The 18,502-nt window shown below is 46.1% G+C and overlaps 1 long non-coding RNA gene across 1 annotated transcript; it reads left to right on the forward strand.

The window, feature by feature from the left end:
• Positions 1–6,470: 6,470 nt before the first annotated feature.
• On the forward strand, positions 6,471–18,274 carry LOC144149168 (uncharacterized). Its single transcript, XR_013318216.1, has 4 exons — positions 6,471–6,553; positions 8,957–9,043; positions 11,839–11,925; positions 18,097–18,274. It is a non-coding gene; the product is annotated as an uncharacterized LOC144149168 (long non-coding RNA).
• The last annotated feature ends 228 nt before the right edge of the window (positions 18,275–18,502 follow it).

Raw genomic sequence — 18,502 nt, forward strand, 5'->3', positions numbered from 1 at the left:
CTGCTGACCATTTACGACAACACGCTGCTTCCGGCAGTTCAAGTACTCTTGTATCCAACGAAGAATTTCAGGGTTTATGTTATACCACGCCAATTTTTCTAGGAGGAGTGAATGAGGAACAACGTCAAACGCCTTTGCTAAATCAAGAAAAATACAGTCCACAGAGAAACCTTGATCCAATGAACCAGCAATATCATGAGTTAATTCTGTTAATTGTGTCACACAAGAAAATCCAGCTCGAAAACCTTGCTGTTGGGGGCAAAGCAGCGAGAATGAATTTAAGTGATTAATAATGCGAGTGAAAAGCACGTGCTCGAATACCTTACATACTACACTCGTCAAAGAAACAGGCCTATAATTGGGTACGAGGCTACGTAGTCCCGATTTGTGCAACGGCGCAACGTTTGCAAGTTTCCAGTCATGTGGTAGAACTCCTTCTTTCAGTGATCTCGAAAAAAGAATTCGAAAATATTTTGATATCACGGCTGCACATGACGATAGCAACGCAGTAGGTAATTCATCGGGTCCCATGGCACTGGAAGGTTTCAAACGTAAAAGCAGCTGCTCGATTCCGCGTATATCAAACTCAGTATCACCCATGGGTTCAGCACAAATGGAGCCAAATCTAAAGTTATCAGTACCAGGCCGCCGTTCGGCAAAAACGGAACTAAAAAATGCATTGAAGCATGTAGCTTTCTCGCGACTATCAGACATCAATCTGCCCATGCACTCAGTGCTCAAACACATTATCGAAGTCAAGCACTTTACTAAATCTCAAATTGGGAAACACTCTTACTCAATACGCACTTCTCCCATCACTCCCATGTACGCTTCATACACTTACAACACCTTAGCGTTTGCGCCATACCATGTTTATGCTTTACCTTATTACTAAACCTAATTCGTCATCTTTGTGGGTCCTCTTTCTGTCCAAGTCAGTACCGTGTTGTCCATCAGGTTTACTGAACTATGGCTTCATCTTCACCTTTTTCCGCCTCTTTCATTCAGCACCCTTGGCTATACTGTCGGATACGCTTTGACACTCATCAGAATTCATTTGTCTCCAAGACCTATGACCCGGTCTCCAGTCCTTGCCTATTGTAAGCTATCTCTGGATTTCGCGAAACTCACATGGTTTCTTTCTTTTGCCTTATTTGGCCGTCTGCACTTGTGCTCTCATCTAAAGTTAGTACTCTGGCTACTCCCGGAGAACTCAATCGTGGCCCCCGCGACCTTGTCTGGGGTGTTGAACAGAGCCGTTCGTTCGTCTTACGGGTCTTAGCCTGTCGTCTGCATGTCATCTTGGTAGCGTGGAATAACCGTGCCAGGTTTGCCGCTACCTTATCTTTTTTCGCACATCTCGGGTCACGCGCTCTAACCTTCTTAAGACGGAAACTCCTTTTCCTCCACTGCTTCCCACGATTTCGACAACGCGGACGTTTTTCCTCGCGCCATTGCATCTCAGCAATGTTACAGTGTGCTGAGAGTTGCCGTTCACTTGGGATTAACCCCTGTCCTGTGCATAGCCTAAATTTCTCAAGACGGGACTCGATCAAAAACAACCAGCTCGGTCTGAGGGAGCTGTCCTAGTTTCTCTTAAATGCCTCTACTTGGCTGCGAACTGGTAACCCCGTTGACAATCCTAGACGTTGAGCTTTCCGCTGAGCTGTCTAAAGAATTAGCACTGCCTTTTTTTCCGGGAACTATACTCTCAAGAGTCATAGGCATTTCTACCGCACTGGCAATAAAGCCTTCTTGCCTGATGCACTTCTTGCCAGTGCACGAAGCGTCAGGCACCTCGATATCAATAATTAATCTTTGGGCGACCGTGACATCCACTAATTCCTTAGAACTACAAGGCGGCAGCAAGGTGTCCTCGCCTAGCGTGTTCGCAGCAAGCTCATCTTCAAACACGCCCGGCCATTTCACTGTCTAGCTCTTCGAACACGTCTTTTTTCTCAGCGGGCTGTTCAAACAAACAATTATTTTCTTTGTGTTCCTTTTTACTTGAGGCCTCATCCTGAACGGCGACCGGTGTTCTCTTTGTCTCACGTGACTTATCGCAGTCGATGCTCCGCGTGCCTTCCATCTCACGGGCGGCATGTTCACCGCTAACTTGGCGTGTTTCCACCTGGGCGCTCTGTCGCGAGAGCCCCTTTTCTTTTTCTATTATGTTTGCTAAGCGCGTGCTTTGACTGTCACGTGCGGCAGGTTCAACGCTCCTTCCTTGTTCGTAAAAATCTTCTATCTCTGCACCCGATTTGTCACGAACTTTGCGGCACTCTTCATCGAGTAATTCAAAAAACTGTTCTGTGGTTAAACCTCGCGTTTGAAGCAACGTCAACAACCGTCCAGGATCCATTTTCGCAGCTGTTCAGATGTGTGATTGGGCCCGATGGGAATATCCTTGGGGAGGATAAATTTATCCTGGCAGGCTCGCCAATTGTTTTTATTGTCATGTCAATGGATGGTCGGGTTGTTTTTACGAGCTCAGAGAGGTGGCAGCAGGAAAGCCGTTGACGGATTTGAGAAAACACACAATTAATGAACCCTTAAAAACCCTCGAGCAAACCACTAAATGAGACAAATGCACACCCCCGATAAGATGAACCTCAAATTGAATATCCAGAAATACAATTTAACGCAAAACCTAAAAGTATCTACAATAAAGTTGTACACACTCAGTTCATACACAATCCTTACAACGAGTCCTAGTTATTGTCCTTCCTACCACAACTCCCCAGTTGTATCCTACGACTGTGTCGCTAATGGACTGGCTACCTCGCTGTCGTTGGCGGTAGCGTGCCGCACGCGCTGCGAGGCTGCGACTCGGTGGTAGCCGTCCTCGTCTAGCTTCGGGGCTGGCGATCGATGCGCGCGGTCACTCCTTGGACGGCGTGAGCTCCGCGCGTCCTGAGTTGTTTCCTTGGTGGCTACCCGCTGGTAGCCGCAGTCGATGGAGATCCTTGATGTCAGCGCTCCGCGCATCCTGACGTTTCCTCTGCGGCTACGCCTGGTAGCCACTGCCGCTGGAGGTCCCACGTAGTCTCGGCACGAACGTAGCCTTTCGGGGCCGTCGAAACGACTGAGCGTGGACGTTGGCCGCAGGTAGCCGACCGCCGCTGCTGGGACCATGAAGACACAGGTTCGCAGGATGGCGCAGCCGATGCGAAGTTGGCCCGCTCCCGCCCAGGCTTGGTAGCCATAGTCGTTGGCTTGGCCACGTCCCCCAGGCTCGTTCCTTCAAGCTCACGTGCTCCTGCCGCCAAATGGTTTCTTGCCTCCCCGTTTCTTGCCTCCCTCTTCTCTTTGTGCGCCCCGCTTTTAACCACTCTGAGCTCTCTCGTGACGCACTCTAATTGACTTCTTGCCTTTTGTTGCCCATATATGGTCATCAAGCCACTGGTCTCCTACTCGGCGTTCTTTAATTGGCTGATCAGCCTGCTGCCATGTTTGACCATGATTCCTCGGGGTTTAGGAACTGGAGTTTGCTCACTGATGTGCTCCTGGCGCGCACTTCAAATTTCCGTTCCTGTGTGGTTTTTTTCCCTTTTAGGAGGTTTTGATGCATCCCCTCTTGGGGGGTGACCTTGAAATAGGACACCTATGATAGACCGTAATCTGGTTCGTGTGATTTGCGGCAGCCTACTAATGTAACCATGGATAAACATCGCTGTACGATTCTAGCGGGGCATGTATTTCCATTTTCTTTGTATCATTTTCATGCTAACGTGCATGTTTCACACTGAAAGCTGTGTTTTTGTGCTATTCCGTATTACGACATTCTTGCCTCCAATACCCACTGTAGTACAAAATTTCAAAATTTTATTATATTGATTGCGTTTTTTCGTTAAAACAAGGCCGTTGGCTTGTGTTATGGGGCAGAGTGAATTATCAGAGGATAGTTGTTTGAAACTGTGGAAAATTGTTGTTTAATGGCTCCTTTAAAGACAAAAAATATGTCACGGCCTGGGCCAGCATTTCTACACGAGTCTCCACCTCTCCTCTGAGACGCAAGTCTTCAAGCTGTTGCCTACTGCATGGTTGCCATTGGGATATAATTCTATACTTTGTTGCTCCGATTAAAAAGGCGTTTATATCAGGTTATTTTTATGATATTTATTGTTGAATAGGTGGAACAAGTCGGATAATCGGCCGTGGCACTACCACGGTTAAACATGTATAGTACGCCGATGTGCAGCAACAGGCGAAGCAGTGCAACAGAATATATTGCGATAGTAAATGCTTAGTTCTTGCTGTTTATAAACAGTTCATGCCCTTCATGTCGTCCGTCGTATAGTTAACACGTTGTTGCCCTCTTTTCCATCACATCACAAGCCTAAGCCTTGTGCCCTTTCGTGGGATTAAAATAAGTTCAAGCTGAACGGTAGAGTTCGCACTTGCCAGATAATAGCAACATTGTCCCTGAACGAGTACTACTCACACCGCCAAGCAAACGCGCCTCCAGCAACAGAAGCCCCGTGTCGCCTCCTTAATTCTGCCATGTTGGGACAAAGTCTTCCTAAACCCCTTACCCCTTTCCAACATCATAGCTGTAATAGGCTAGCGTCTCTGGATTTTTTACATGCAGACCCATAGAAAGGCTGCCATCGTCCTCCTCATTTTGGCCTACCCTCTCTCTTCGACCACCCGTTCCCGTCCAGTGCCCTCTGTTTTGGTATTAGATGCGTATATTGCAGCTGAGAACAAAGTCTTCCCGGTAATTCATTCCTGCTTAGAAGCTGGCTTTCTCTTGTTGCGTGTTGAAAAACGAAACCTACAAATTAAGAAGAAAAATGGCGGCAATGTGCGCGATGGTGGCGGAATAGGACCCCCGAAAACGATAGAGCCGTAGGCGTCACACGTAAAGGGTTCATGCAGACAAAACGCAAGTTTAGTTCATTCGAAAGACTGCCTGGTTAGAATCCTTCAGACACCACTTTTAACGTAAAGTTTGCTGAAATAAGCTACATAATTATAGGGAAAAATGGGAATGCTCAGGTGACACACTAGCTCATTTCCCACAAGAGACCTATCATGTGATACGCGAGAGCTCTACAATTGGCTCAGACAGCCAAAAAACAAACACAAATTAGGCAAGGCTTACAAGTTTGGCGAATGAGCTATTTTCGCCTATATTAAGGGCACATTTTTTATAACAGCAACAATGGTGGGGTAAACAGTGGATGTTACAAAAGTACTCGTAAACATAGAAGCACCGATGCGTACTGCTGTTGGTACTGCGCGCAGTATGCCTGTTTTAGCTGCACAGAACTGCGGCGCTTTGGCGTTGTCTGAGACGGCACTGCACAATTGCCGTAAGCGAAGGTGTGTCACGTGAACATATTTATCGAGCGAACACCATGTTTCCAGAAACGAATATTATCTACTATAACATACACAAGCCAGGTACAAATATGGTCGGAAAAAAATCCAGGGCAGAAAACGGCCCTTCGCGGTATGGTGGTGCCATCTTGGTTGACTAAAGGTAAACAAGGCTTTGGAATCGGCTGCAGAGCGGCTCTTGTGATGTTTTTGCAGACATCCCGAAAATTTACGATTTGGCGGAAGAATCACAATTTTACCCTAAATTGATTAATTTCTCATTGAATAAATCATCTCTTGCTTTTGGGCAAGCGCTGGGGGCACTATAAAACACGAAGTCATTCGAAGAAAACTAACTTGTACTTTTTCTACAAGTGCGAATTTAATTTAAATGCCGCCGAGACCCGAATAGCGCGAGGACGAAAGAGAAAAACTGGCGAGGCCACAATACGGCTGAGTGCATTATTGGCGTGACGGAGCGGTTTCAGCGTGGGTTGGTGGTCAAGGAATCACCTACAAACAGCTGATCTGGTTACCCACTTCCAGAGAAGAGAATGACACAGAGTTAACAGAGCGAAGCTGTCTTGCGCTTGGTTCTATTCAAAACTGCGGGCGTCTGCCTAGTCTCGTCGACAAAGAATCGCACAGGCTCTCTGAATAACTGGGATAAAATATGTAGCTAGGAATGTAATACATTTATCTTGGGAAAAGTTATGCTAAAAATGGCCGCAAAGACGATTGTCTCATATGGTGACTTTGAGTTAGTTGTCTGGTTCAGTTAACAGTATAGTTTCAAGTATGAGAGAATTGACGTATTCTTTCGAAGCATACCGGTCTACTGTGGAAGAGGGACAAAATGGCTCTTAGTGTTGTTTTATCGACAATATCCCGATAATTATGTCAGAATATTTTAAATTCATATTGTAAGTTATGGGTATGTGCGCCTTTTTGATCAATATATTTCGCCATACATAAGTCAATATAGTTTTCGACCAATACACCTTCGCGAGTTTTCCATCTTTTTATAGTGGAAGGACTTCGTTTTCTTTAAAATCTTCTCGTTCACCGGGATGTGGATTTGCATGGAAGCTTCGCCATCGCATGCTGGCCGGTGAAAATGAGCCTGGATTGCGGAACTGATTGCACGCAGCTGACGACGACTCGGACACTGAAGGCGGGGGTGGAGGACCGTCATCAGGTTCGGACGATTCCACCGGTGGCATCCCAAGTAAGTTTTCCTATCGACTCCTATAGCCGTAGGAACGCGTAACGCGACGCCTAGTTCGTGCACTTTCCTCTTGCTGTTGCTCACAGTCCCGGTGAATGCGGGTCATTGCTTGTCAGAGTTTACCACAAGCAATTCATCACAATATATTCCTATAGTCCTCGAGCACGAGAATAATAACCCGAAGTTTGTCCACACGATATCAACAGCTCGCCATGTCTGCGTTGGTACCCACGAGCCATCGACGTCGCATAAAGGTGTTGACATACAAGATAGGGAATTCAGTTCGTACAAACACCTGCGTAGTCATCACAGGTGGCTAAAAAGCACGCAAACAGGGAGGCAACGCGACGGCGATCCTATGGAAGCTGGCGAGTGATGTGCTATGTGGTAAGCGCGGAACCAAAATGGCCGAATAGTCGCCTCTACTTTCATGAGGTAACCCGGGACAGATAACATACATTCACGAAGTTGGCTAAAAGGGGTCCGAATTGAGAGAGAGAGTTAAAACATGATTAAGTGTCCCAATAGCAAATTCTGCTTCCTTGTTTTTAGAGATATTGTGTGTCACAATGGTGACGGTCACCTCAGCGTGAAAGAAATCTGCTCCGCTGACGGTTTCTTAACACTTCGCTGTTTTTTGGCTGCGCGAGTCACATTTCTTTCGATGGTGGCTACTGTTTCCTCTTCCTATTGACCTTCGGGTTGAAAAATGCCGCTCCGATTGACAGAATCCATGAGAAAACCACCGGTGGGCCGTAGTATCGCTTCAGGCACTGAACATCAGCATTAGGACGCCCGTTGAGGATTAGGTCCGTCAAAGTCGTCCGCGGCAGCATGATATATTCCACGGAAGACGTACGCCGGGATATGCGGTATGGTCCGTGGTGATTCGAGTGAAGCTTGCTAGATATTATAGTGGTGGCAGACAGTAAACGTAGAGCCAAAAAGGATGGCCCCAGGAACGTTCGCGCAGATGGTTGCAGTCATGGCGACGGCGCTTCTGTTGCGACTGATGCGCCGTAGTGAATGTGCAATTGCACATTCGACACTTTTCGACGTGATGAATAGACTCTTAAAGGAGTGCGTGTTCTGAGGAACTCCCTGGTCTGTGGAAGATTGCCTCCAATAGGTGTGATGGTTCGCTTTCGCACAGACGCAAAAATAGCAGAAAGCGAGCACTGGAGCGTTTGTGAGGCGTGCAGGGACGTTCCTGCCAGATTAAACCATTTTATGGCTTAAAAATTACAGTTGAATCGACGAGATATGTGAAGGCACATCTACCTAGACTGCACAAATTGGAAAAATGCCAGTTTGTCTCGGGACTGCGAGGTTGTGAGGGAACCGGCGCATACTAGGGTTTTAAAAGTGTGCGTGCTTCGTCGCAGTGAGGGATAATATTTGTGAGAATTGATTTGCTGTCTACACCGCCTAGCGCTAGGAGTATTGAGAACACCTGCAAATAGTTCTTCAAAACATTGGCCGCGTATTTGCTCCTTTCGTTGCAAATGTCGTCAAAAGTCTTTGTAGAAATTTGACAAGAAAATGCCCCCTTCGCTTTCCCGCTCACCACTCATTCTGTTCCTGTTCCGTCGCGCTCATCTCAAGGTAAACACACTAAAGGTTTGCTCAAGGCGATTTGAATTTCCCGCGTTCCACTGCTACAGGCGGGGTTCCTCGATGCCAGCGCTGCAGTACGGCGGAGGTGCGCGTGAACCGAGGCGGCCGACTTCAAGGTTTATAGAACCGCGTTGCCGTGCTCCACGTGCGTTCCAAGCAGAACGTGAAACCTAGCTATTGAAACCTTTTTTTGCTGTTTCCGCGTGATTTCTCATATGCCACCAGGAGGTGGCGCGGGCAACAGCAGGCTGTAGGCGTTGTTCTACAGTAGATGTAGAATATCATTTGCTATCGAAAAAATAAGCATCCAGGAATTTTTATTAAAGGAACACTAAATATCCCCTGTGGACTAATTTCCTGTCTTATATTTGCGTAACGTCTGATATTTGCGTAATATAGACATACATACGGACAGACAGACATGCAGATAGACCAAAATTTCTAAGTTTGAGTAGCCCAAGAAAGACTATCGTCTTTAAAAGTATCCTGAGAAATTGCCGTAATTGGGTTAGAAATACACCCCACCTAGAACATATTAGCTCACATGTAGAGATGATAAGACTTTAGTGGGAATATACGTCAAGCAGCTCACACTGGTGCACCGTCCAAGTAAGAACATCGTGAAAGAGAAAGGGACAAGAAAAAGGAGTAAACCGATAGCCGTAAACACTAGTGACATGAAAATCCCAGGCGATGAATAAATTAGGGGTGCAGAACCGCTGTGAAATTTGGATAGGGCTTCATTCTGCAGGTTACGAAACATGATGATCAATTTTCATTCTGCAGGCATAGTTCCGACCCCAGTGACGAGCAGAACGACTACTAGCCGAACGAGCACAACGACTACCTCAACGACCACAACAACACCACCTAGTAAGCCTGTATTTCTAATCAGTAAGGGGTGTGGTAATCTTGTCGCAGTAAGGTCTAGAAATCAATGACAGTGGCACAGTCTTACAAACACTGGACACCACTATAACTGGACATTCACGGGATAGAAAGCATGTTTTTTTCAGGGGGCAAGTTGATTTCCGCATTATCATTTCATCTCTATTCCTGCCGCAATCTCGATTGAAAACCGCCTACATATAAGCGTTGATCCACTGCCTGCTGCTGTATGCATTTCATTGGTGAGAATATCTTAAATTGTAAAGCATGGACTATCTTTAGAGTAGCAAAAGTTGTACGGAATACACGCGCAAAAACACTTTCCCATGTTTGCCCGTCCTTTCCTGCTTACCCTAACTACAGCGTCTACCGAGGCCAATGGTATGGTTAGAAGCTCTGATTTACAATGTTTTCATTTCTGCATGGGCTCACATATTTGAAGTCAGAATTGGCGCTCTTCTTGCAGTCATTCTTGCAAGAATGTTTTTGAGTTATCTTTAGGGGCAAACAGTCTAGAAACAACTCAATGGAGGAAAGCGTCAAGCGTGAGACTGCAGAAAACCTGCAATAAATGCTTCAGGAACTACAATGAGAAAGCACTGCCAAATAACTATGAATAAATTTACTGTAATGAGGAATAAGCTAGCCAAAATGCCCTATTGAACTTATGGAACGGGACGCAGACGCGAGTTCATGGCGGAGCCGAACCGAGTTTTATTCGCTTCTACCTTCTCTAGCTCCTGATGGCCATGATAGTAGGCGGTCGCCCTCCTCGTCTTCCGTAATTCTTCCTCCTCGTCTTCCATAACCCGGGACAGGTAACATACATTCACGAAGAGGGCTCAAATGGGTCCGAATTGAGAGAGAGAGTTAAAACATGATTAAGTGTCCCGATAGCAAATTCTACTTTCCTGTTTTTAGAGTTATTGTGTGTCACAATGGTGACGATCACCTCAGTGTGAAAGAAATCTGCTCCGCTGGCGGTTTCTTAACACTTCGCTGTTGTTTGGCTGCGCGAGTCACATTTCTTTCGATGGTATCTACTGTTTCCTCTTCCTATTGATCCTCGGGTTGAAAAATGCCGCCCCGATTGACAGAATCGACGAGAAAACCACCGGTGGGCTGTAGTATCCCTTCAGGCACTGAACATCAGCATTAGGACGCCCGTTGAGGATAAGGTCCGTCAAAGTCGTCAGCGGCAACGTGATATATTCTACGGAAGACGTACGCCGGGCTTTGCGGTATGGTCCGTGGTGACTCGAGTGAAGCTTGCTAGATATTATAGTGGTGGCAGACGGTAAACGTAGAGCCAAATAGGATGGCCCCAGGAACGTTCGCGCAGATGGTTGCAGTCATTGCGAGGGCGCTTCTGTTGCGACTGATGCGCCGTAGTGAATGTGCGATTGCCTATTCGACACTCCTCGGCGTGATGAATAGACTCTTAAAGGAGTTCGTGTTCTGAGGCACTCCCTGTTCTGTGGAAGATTGCGTCCAATAGGTGTGATTGTTCGCCTTCGCACAGACGCAAAAATAGCAGAACGAGAGCACTGGAGCGTGAGTGAGGCGTGCAGGGACGTTCTTGCCAGATGAAACCTTTTTATGGCTTGAAAATTACAGTTGAATCGACGGGATATCTGAAGGCACATCTACCTAGACTGCACAAATTGGAAAAATGCCAGTTTGTCTCGGGACGGCGAGTTTGTGAGGGAACCGGCGTATAGTAGGGTTTTAAAAGTGTGTGTGCTTGGTCGCAGTGAGGGATAATATTTGTGAAAATTGATTTGCTGTCTACACCGCCTAGCGCTAGGAGTATTGAGAACACCTGCAAATAGTTCTTCAAAACATTGGCCGCGTATCTGCTCCTTTCGTTGCAAATGTCGTCAAAAGACGATAGTCTGTAGAAATTTGCCAAGAAAATGCCCCCTTCGCTTTCCCGCTCACCACTCATTCTGTTCCTGTTCAGTCGCGCTCATCTTAAGGTAAACACACTAAAGGTTTGCTCAAGGCGATTTGAATTTACCGCGTTCCACTGCTACAGGAGGGGTTCCTCGATGCCAGCGCTGCAGTACGGCAGAGGTGCGCGTGAATCGAGGCGGCCGACTTCAAGGTTTATAGAACCACGTTGCCGTGCTCCACGTGCGTTCCAAGCAGAACGTGAAACCTAGCTATTGAAACCTTTCTCTGCGGTTGCCTCGTGATTTCTCATATGCCGCCAGGAGGTGGCGCGGGCAACAGCAGGCTGTACGCGTTGTTCTACAGTAGATGTAGAATATCATTTGCTATCGAAAAACTAAGCATATAGGAATTTTTATTAAAGAAACACTAAATATACCCTGTGGACTAATTTTCTGTCTTATATTTGCGTAACGTCTTATATTTGCGTTATATAGACATACATACAGACAGACAGACATGCAGACAGACCAAAATGTCTAGGTTTAAGTCGCCCAAGAAAGACTATCGTCTTTAAAAGTATCCTGAGAAATTGCCGTAATTGGGTTAGAAATACACCCCACCTAGAACATATTATCTCACATGTAGAGATGATAAGACTTTAGCGGGAATATACGTCAAGCAGCTCACACTGGTGCACCGTCCAAGTAAGAACATCGTGAAAGAGAAATTTGGGACAAGAAAAAGGAGTAAACCGATAGCCGTAAACACTAGTGAGATGAAAATCCGTGGCGATGAATAAATTCGGGGTGCAGAGCAGCTGTGAAATTTGGATAGGGCTTCATTCTGCAGGTTACGAAAGATGATGATCAATTTTCATTCTGCAGGCATAGTTCAGACCCCAGCGACGACCAGAACGACTACTAGCCGAACGAGCACAACGACTACCTCAACGACCACCACAAGAACACCTAGTAAGCCTATATTTCTAATCAGTAAGGGGTGTGGTAATCTTGTCGCAGTAAGGTCTAGAAATCAATGACAGTGGCACAGTCTTACAAGCACTGGACACCACTATATCCGGACAATTCACGGGATAGCAAGCACGTTTTTTTTCAGGGGGCAAGTTGAATTCCACATTATCATTTCATCTCTATTCCTGCCGCAATCTCGATTGCAAACCGCCTACATATAAGCGATGATCCACTGCCTGCTGCTGTATGCATTTTATTGGTGAGAATATCTTAAATTGTAAAGCATGGACTATCTTTAGAGTAGCAAAAGTTGTACGGAATACACGCGCAAAAAAAATCTCCCATGTTTGCCCGTCCTTTCCTGCTTACCCTAACTACGGCGTCTACCGAGGCCAATGGTCTGGTTAGAAGCTCTGATATACAATGTTTTCATTTCTGCATGGGCTCACATATTTGAAGTCAGAATTGGCGCTCTTTTTGCAGTCATTCATGCAAGAATGTTTTTGAGTTATCTTTAGGGGCAAACAGTCTAGAAACAACTCAAGGGAGGAAAGCGTCAAGCGTGAGACTGCAGAAAACCTGCAATAAATGCTTCAGGAGCTACAATTAGAAAGCACTGCCAAATAACCATGAATAAATTTACTGTAATGAGGAATAAGCTAGCCAAAACGCCGTATTGAGCTTATGGAACGGGACGCAGACGCGAGGCCATGGCTGAGCCGAACCGAGTTTTATTCGCTTTTACCTTCTCTAGCCCCTGATGGCCATGATAGTAGGCGGTCGCCCTCCTCGTCTTCCATAATTCTTCCTCCTCGTCTTCCATAACCCGGGACAGATAACATACATTCACGAAGAGGGCTCAAATGGGTCCGAATTGAGAGAGAGAGTTAAAACATGATTAAGTGTCCCGATAGCAAATTCTGCTTCCCTGTTTTTAGAGTTATTGTGTGTCACAATGGTGACGATCACCTCAGCGTGAAAGAAATCTGCTCCGCTGACGGTTTCTTAACACTTCGCTGTTGTTTGGCTGCGCGAGTCACATTTCTTTCGATGGTGGCTACTGTTTCCTCTTCCTATTGACCCTCGGGTTGAAAAATGCCGCCCCGATTGACAGAATCCATGAGAAAACCACCGGTGGACCGTAGTATCGCTTCAGGCACTGAACATCAGCATTAGGACTCCCGTTGAGGATAAGGTCCGTCAAAGTCGTCAGCGGCAGCGTGATATATTCAACGGAAGACGTACGCCGGGCTACGCGGTATGGTCCGTGGTGACTCGAGTGAAGCTTGCTAGATATTATAGTGGTGGCAGACGGTAAACGTAGAGCCAAAGAGGATGGCCCGAGGAACGTTCGCGCAGATGGTTGCAGTCATTGCGAGGGCGCTTCTGTTGCGACTGATGCGCCGTAGTGAATGTGCGATTGCACATTCGAACTTCTCGGCGTGATGAATAGACTCTTAAAGGAGTGCGTGTTCTGAGGCACTCCCTGGTCTGTGGAAGATTGCGTCCAATAGGTGTGATGCTTCGCCTTCGCACAGACGCAAAAATAGCAGAAAGCGAGCACTGTAGCGTGTGTGAGGGGTGCAGCGTCGTTCTTGCCATATTAAACCTTTTTATGGCTTAAAAATTACAGTTGAATCGACGAGATATCTGAAGGCACATCTACCTAGACTGCAGAAATTAGAAGAATGTCAGCTTGTCTCGGGACGGCGAGTTTTTGAGGGAACCTCCGCAGAGTAGGGTTTTAAAAGTGTGTGTGCTTGGTCGCAGTGAGGGATAACATTTGTGAAAATTAAGATTTGCTGTCTACACCGCCTAGCGCTAGGAGTATTGAGAACATCTGTAAATAGTTCTTCAAAACATTGGCCGCGTATCTGCTCCTTTCGTTGCAAATGTCGTCAAAAGACGACAGTCTTTGTAGAAATTTGCCAAGAAAATGACCCTTTCGCTTTCCCGCTCACCTCTCATGCTGTTCCTGTTCCGTCGCGCTCATCTCAAGCTAACCACACTAAAGGTTTGCTCAAGGCGATTTGAATTAACTGCGTTCCACTACTACAGGCGGGGTTCCTCGATGCCAGCGCTGCAGTACGGCGGACGCGCCCGTGAATCGAGGCGGCCGACTTCAAGGTTTATAGAACCGCGTTGCCGTGTTCCACGTGCGTTCCAAGCAGAACGTGAAACCTAGCTATTGAAACCTTTCTTTGCTGTTTCCGCGTGATTTCTCATATGCCGCCAGGAGGTGGCGCGGGCAACAGCAGGCTGTACGCGTTGTTCTACAGTAGATGTAGAATATCATTTGCTATCGGAAAAACTGAGCATCCAGGAATTTTTTATAAAGGAACACTAAATATTCCCTGTAGACTAATTTTGTGTCGTATATTTGCGTAACGTCTTATATTTGCGTAATATAGACATACATACATACATACATACATACATACATACATACATACATACATACATACATACATACAGACAGACGGACAGACAGACAGACATGCAGACGGACCAAAATTTCTAGGTTTAAGTAGCCCAAGAAAGACTATCGTGTTTAAAAGTATCCTGAGAAATTGCCGTAATTGGGTTAGAAATACACCCCACCTAGAACATATTAGCTCACATGTAGAGATGATAAGACTTTAGCGGGAATATACGTCAAGCAGCTCACACTGGTGCACCGTCCAAGTAAGAACATCGTGAAAGAGAAATTTGGGACAAGAAAAAGGAGTAAACCGATAGCCGTAAACACTAGTGAGATGAAAATCCCTGGCGATGAATAAATTCGGGGTGCAGAGCAGCTGTGATATTTGGATAGGGCTTCATTCTGCAGGTTACGAAAGATGATGATCAATTTTCATTCTGCAGGCATAGTTCAGACCCCAGCGACGACCAGAACGACTACTAGCCGAACGAGCACAACGACTACCTCAACGACCACAACAAGACCACCTAGTAAGCCTGTATTTCTAATCAGTACGGGGTGTGGTAATCTTGTCGCAGTAAGGTCTAGAAATCAATGAGAGTGGCACAGTCTTACAAGCACTGGACACCACTATATCAGGACAATTCACGGGATAGCAAGCAGGTTTTTTTTCAGGGGCCAGTTAAATTCCGCATTATCATTTTATCTCTAATCCTGCCGCAATCTCGATTACAAACCGCCTACATGTAAGCGGTGATAATACATCCACTGCCTGCTGCTGTATGCATTTCATTGGTGAGAATATCTTAAATTGTAAGGCATGGACTATCTTTAGAGTAGCAGGAGTTGTACGGAATACAGGCGCAAAAACACTCTCCCTTGTTCGCCCGTCCCTTTCTGCTTACCCTAACTACAGCGTGTACCGAGGCCAATGGTATGGTTAGACTCAGATTTTTTCAACGTTTTCATTTCTCCATGGGCTCACATATTTGAAGTCAGAATTGGCGCTCTTTTTGCAGTCATTCTTGCAAAAATGTTTTTGAGTTATCTTTAGGGGCAAACGGTCTAGAAACAACTGAAGGGAGGAAAGCGCCAAGCGTGAGACTGCGGAAAACCTGCAATAAATACTTCAGGAACTACGATGAAAAAGAACTGCCAAAATAATATGAATAAATGTACTGTAATGAGGAATGAGCTAGCCAAAATGCTGTATTCTGCTAATGAAACAAAATGAATATTGCGTCGAAAAATATTACCTCGGTTCGATGGTTCGTACTCACCCCGACCGCGAGAGAAAATTCCGGTCCAGAATAGGTATGGACTGGGGAACACGCTGCAAAGAGGCCCTAATAATGAAAAATAGGCTATCTCTATCACTCAAAAGAAACTATGCAACCAACTGAGCACCTTACGAAACAACTGGAAAGGAAACATAGGACGGCTCAACGTGCCAGGGAGGGAATAATCATAGGATTCGTACTTAGGGACCTGAAACGAGCCTACTGGTCCAGGGAGCAGGCTCGAATAGTGGCTATGTTCAAGTAAAGACAAAGGAATGGGCTTAGGCTGCCCATGTAGTGAGACTAACCGAACACCGGTGCACAATTAAGGTAAAAGAGAGTACACTAAGAGATGTGTATAGAAGAAGTGGAAGGTGAATAACACCATAGATCGATGAAATAGGGAAGTTCGGGGGCCAACAATGGAGTCGAGCACTTCAGGACAGCAGTTCTTCCGAGTCAGTGGGAGAGGCCGTCGCCCTGCAGTGGAAATGAGTACGCTGTTGTTAATTATGACGATAATGAAAAACGGACATGATGATGCGGGTTATTTGGAAGCTGTTACATGCACGTCCTTGCGATATCAGGTGTTACGAAGAGTCACCTACCATGATTGTGTGATTTGCGAACCTCGAAGGATGCGCTGGAACTACTAGCTTATTTCTGGAATACGGGGATATTTTGAAGGAAACACGCGGTGAGGTGAGGCACAAGAACCACATCGCTTCATAAAATCAGTTTTCGTTGACGTCGACTTTTTTACAGCCGTACACTGCCGAAACTCCTATACCTCGACAGCATCTGCCCTTGTCTATGGCGCAGTACTCGCTGTTTTTGTGTTTTCCAGTGATGTGAAATCGCAAGGAAGGCATGCATCCCCAATGATTGTCATTTTATGGTTTCGATAATGAGGCTACCAGCGTCGATAGCTTTGGCAATACCGCTCTATCGCCGCTGTAAGGTGTCGCTTGGTGTCACCTCATCCAATGGGTGCATTTCCGTAGTGCCGTGCTCTCCTGCTAGTAGCCAAGCGGGAGTTGGGCGGGGGGGGGGGGGGGTGTCTTAGCTTTTCGTCTGTATCTTCTTACTCTACAGCATAGACGTGCCCAAATGTGCGGCCAACTGAACTAAAAGAAACACAAGCCGAGAAACCGAGCCGGCCTTTGTGAGATTCCAGAACACGTTCAAAATGCGCACATAAGGATTGAGGGACGGCTACCTCCAAGATCTTCTCTGACACTTCAAAGTACCCAGAATGCTACGCTAATGCTATGGGCTTGTGCAAAGATCTACATCTTTAATTGGCTCGCTTGCTTTAATGGCGTCATTTTTACAGGGTTATGATAAAAAATTTGCGTAAAGGTAAAATAGCTTTCTTCGGTCCTTTTGTGCAATATAAGTAAGTTGGAAAAACAAATCTCAGTTGAAATAAGAGTATCTCGGCGCCCCATAACGAATTTTAGTAGCCCGAAAATAAAAGGTATTGTGGCTCTTCAAAAGTTAGTGTTTTTTTAGAGGGAGAAGGGGGGACAATAAACTTTATCACAGCGAAGATGTTATTGGAAATTATAGTTGATTTGGTGGAATGTAGGGTTTAATGCGCCGACGAAACACAGGCGATGAGGCACGCCATAGTTGCCTGAGCCAACGCATCGGGTAAGGGTTGAAAATTACAGTAGAAGTTTCGTCTCCTATAGTGTAGCCCGCCGGATGTGAGCAACACGGTGAACCGGTACAACAGGGTAATCGCCCGAGACCTGACGGCCAGTTTGAGCAGCCTGCGGCAAGTGCGGCTTGGGCGTGAGGAAGGGTGTTTCCGATCTTAGGACAGCCTCAGAGCACATGAGGGCTGTCCGGGAAACGCTTCCAATGATTGTAAACAGGGGACTCTACTCCATTAGTCTTCGATACATATTTACTATGCGAGTCCTAACTATTGCTACAAAAAACAGCTTGCCTGGAGCTTGCCTCACAAGTGATTGCTGTCGCCTGGTTCGAGTGGAGTGTGAAGAGGGGTACGGTCTCTGGTTGAGTCGAAGTAGAACAGGACTATCCGGGAGCGTTAGGAACGACCTTTAATATGAGAAGTCTTGCGTACGGGTTCTTATTGGCGTGGTAGCGAGCGGGCCCTTCATTGCCAAACATTCCTGCGGGTCCAGGAGTTCAAGTGATGTCCAATGTAATAGGTGTGGTATTGCAGTATTTAAAGAGTACACAGGATCGTACGCTATACATGCCGCACCTTTTGTGTAATACTGCTAGATGAGATTATTTCACACCATAACATTCCGTTCTTGCTTCCATTCAAGAATGATGTTCACCCGGGATAGCTCTTAAATATATTCCCATTTAAACATATATTGGAACAAAGTGAGAAAAAAGAAACTTGAGCATTTTTATTATGTTAATAATGATGCGAACTGTGGGGCATGGGCAAAAATGCCGAACAATTTTTGTATTTGCTTACAGTCAAAGAGCTCGTGTGCACCATTGGAGCCTACACCACCCAGGCGTTCTCGTACCCTGAGGATGGTCTATGCCACTACCTGTTCTACTACAAGCTCTACATAGACCAAGGAGGCGTGGTACATGGAGTGAGTGACGACTGGAGCTGGGACTTATACAAAAAACGAATGCAAACCTATTCTTCGACTAAGGGTGGAATGGTTTTTGATATCACGTGAGTTGGCCGTCATCTCATTTACATTTGGAGACAACGCCGGTGTGTTTGAGAGCATGTTTAGAGGAGAATGATTAGGGCGTGTTGCGACATGGTTTTCACGATGGATACAAGCACATGCAAGACGAAGGACAAGCAACGGCGGGGACAGAGCTAACTGAAATTGTTATTGTGGAATCTGCATCTAGGTAGGCA

This window comes from Haemaphysalis longicornis, unplaced genomic scaffold (assembly GCF_048455015.1).
Source record: "Haemaphysalis longicornis isolate Haplotype H1 unplaced genomic scaffold, Haemaphysalis longicornis Haplotype H1 scaffold_8, whole genome shotgun sequence".
Lineage (NCBI taxonomy): Eukaryota > Metazoa > Arthropoda > Arachnida > Ixodida > Ixodidae > Haemaphysalis > Haemaphysalis longicornis.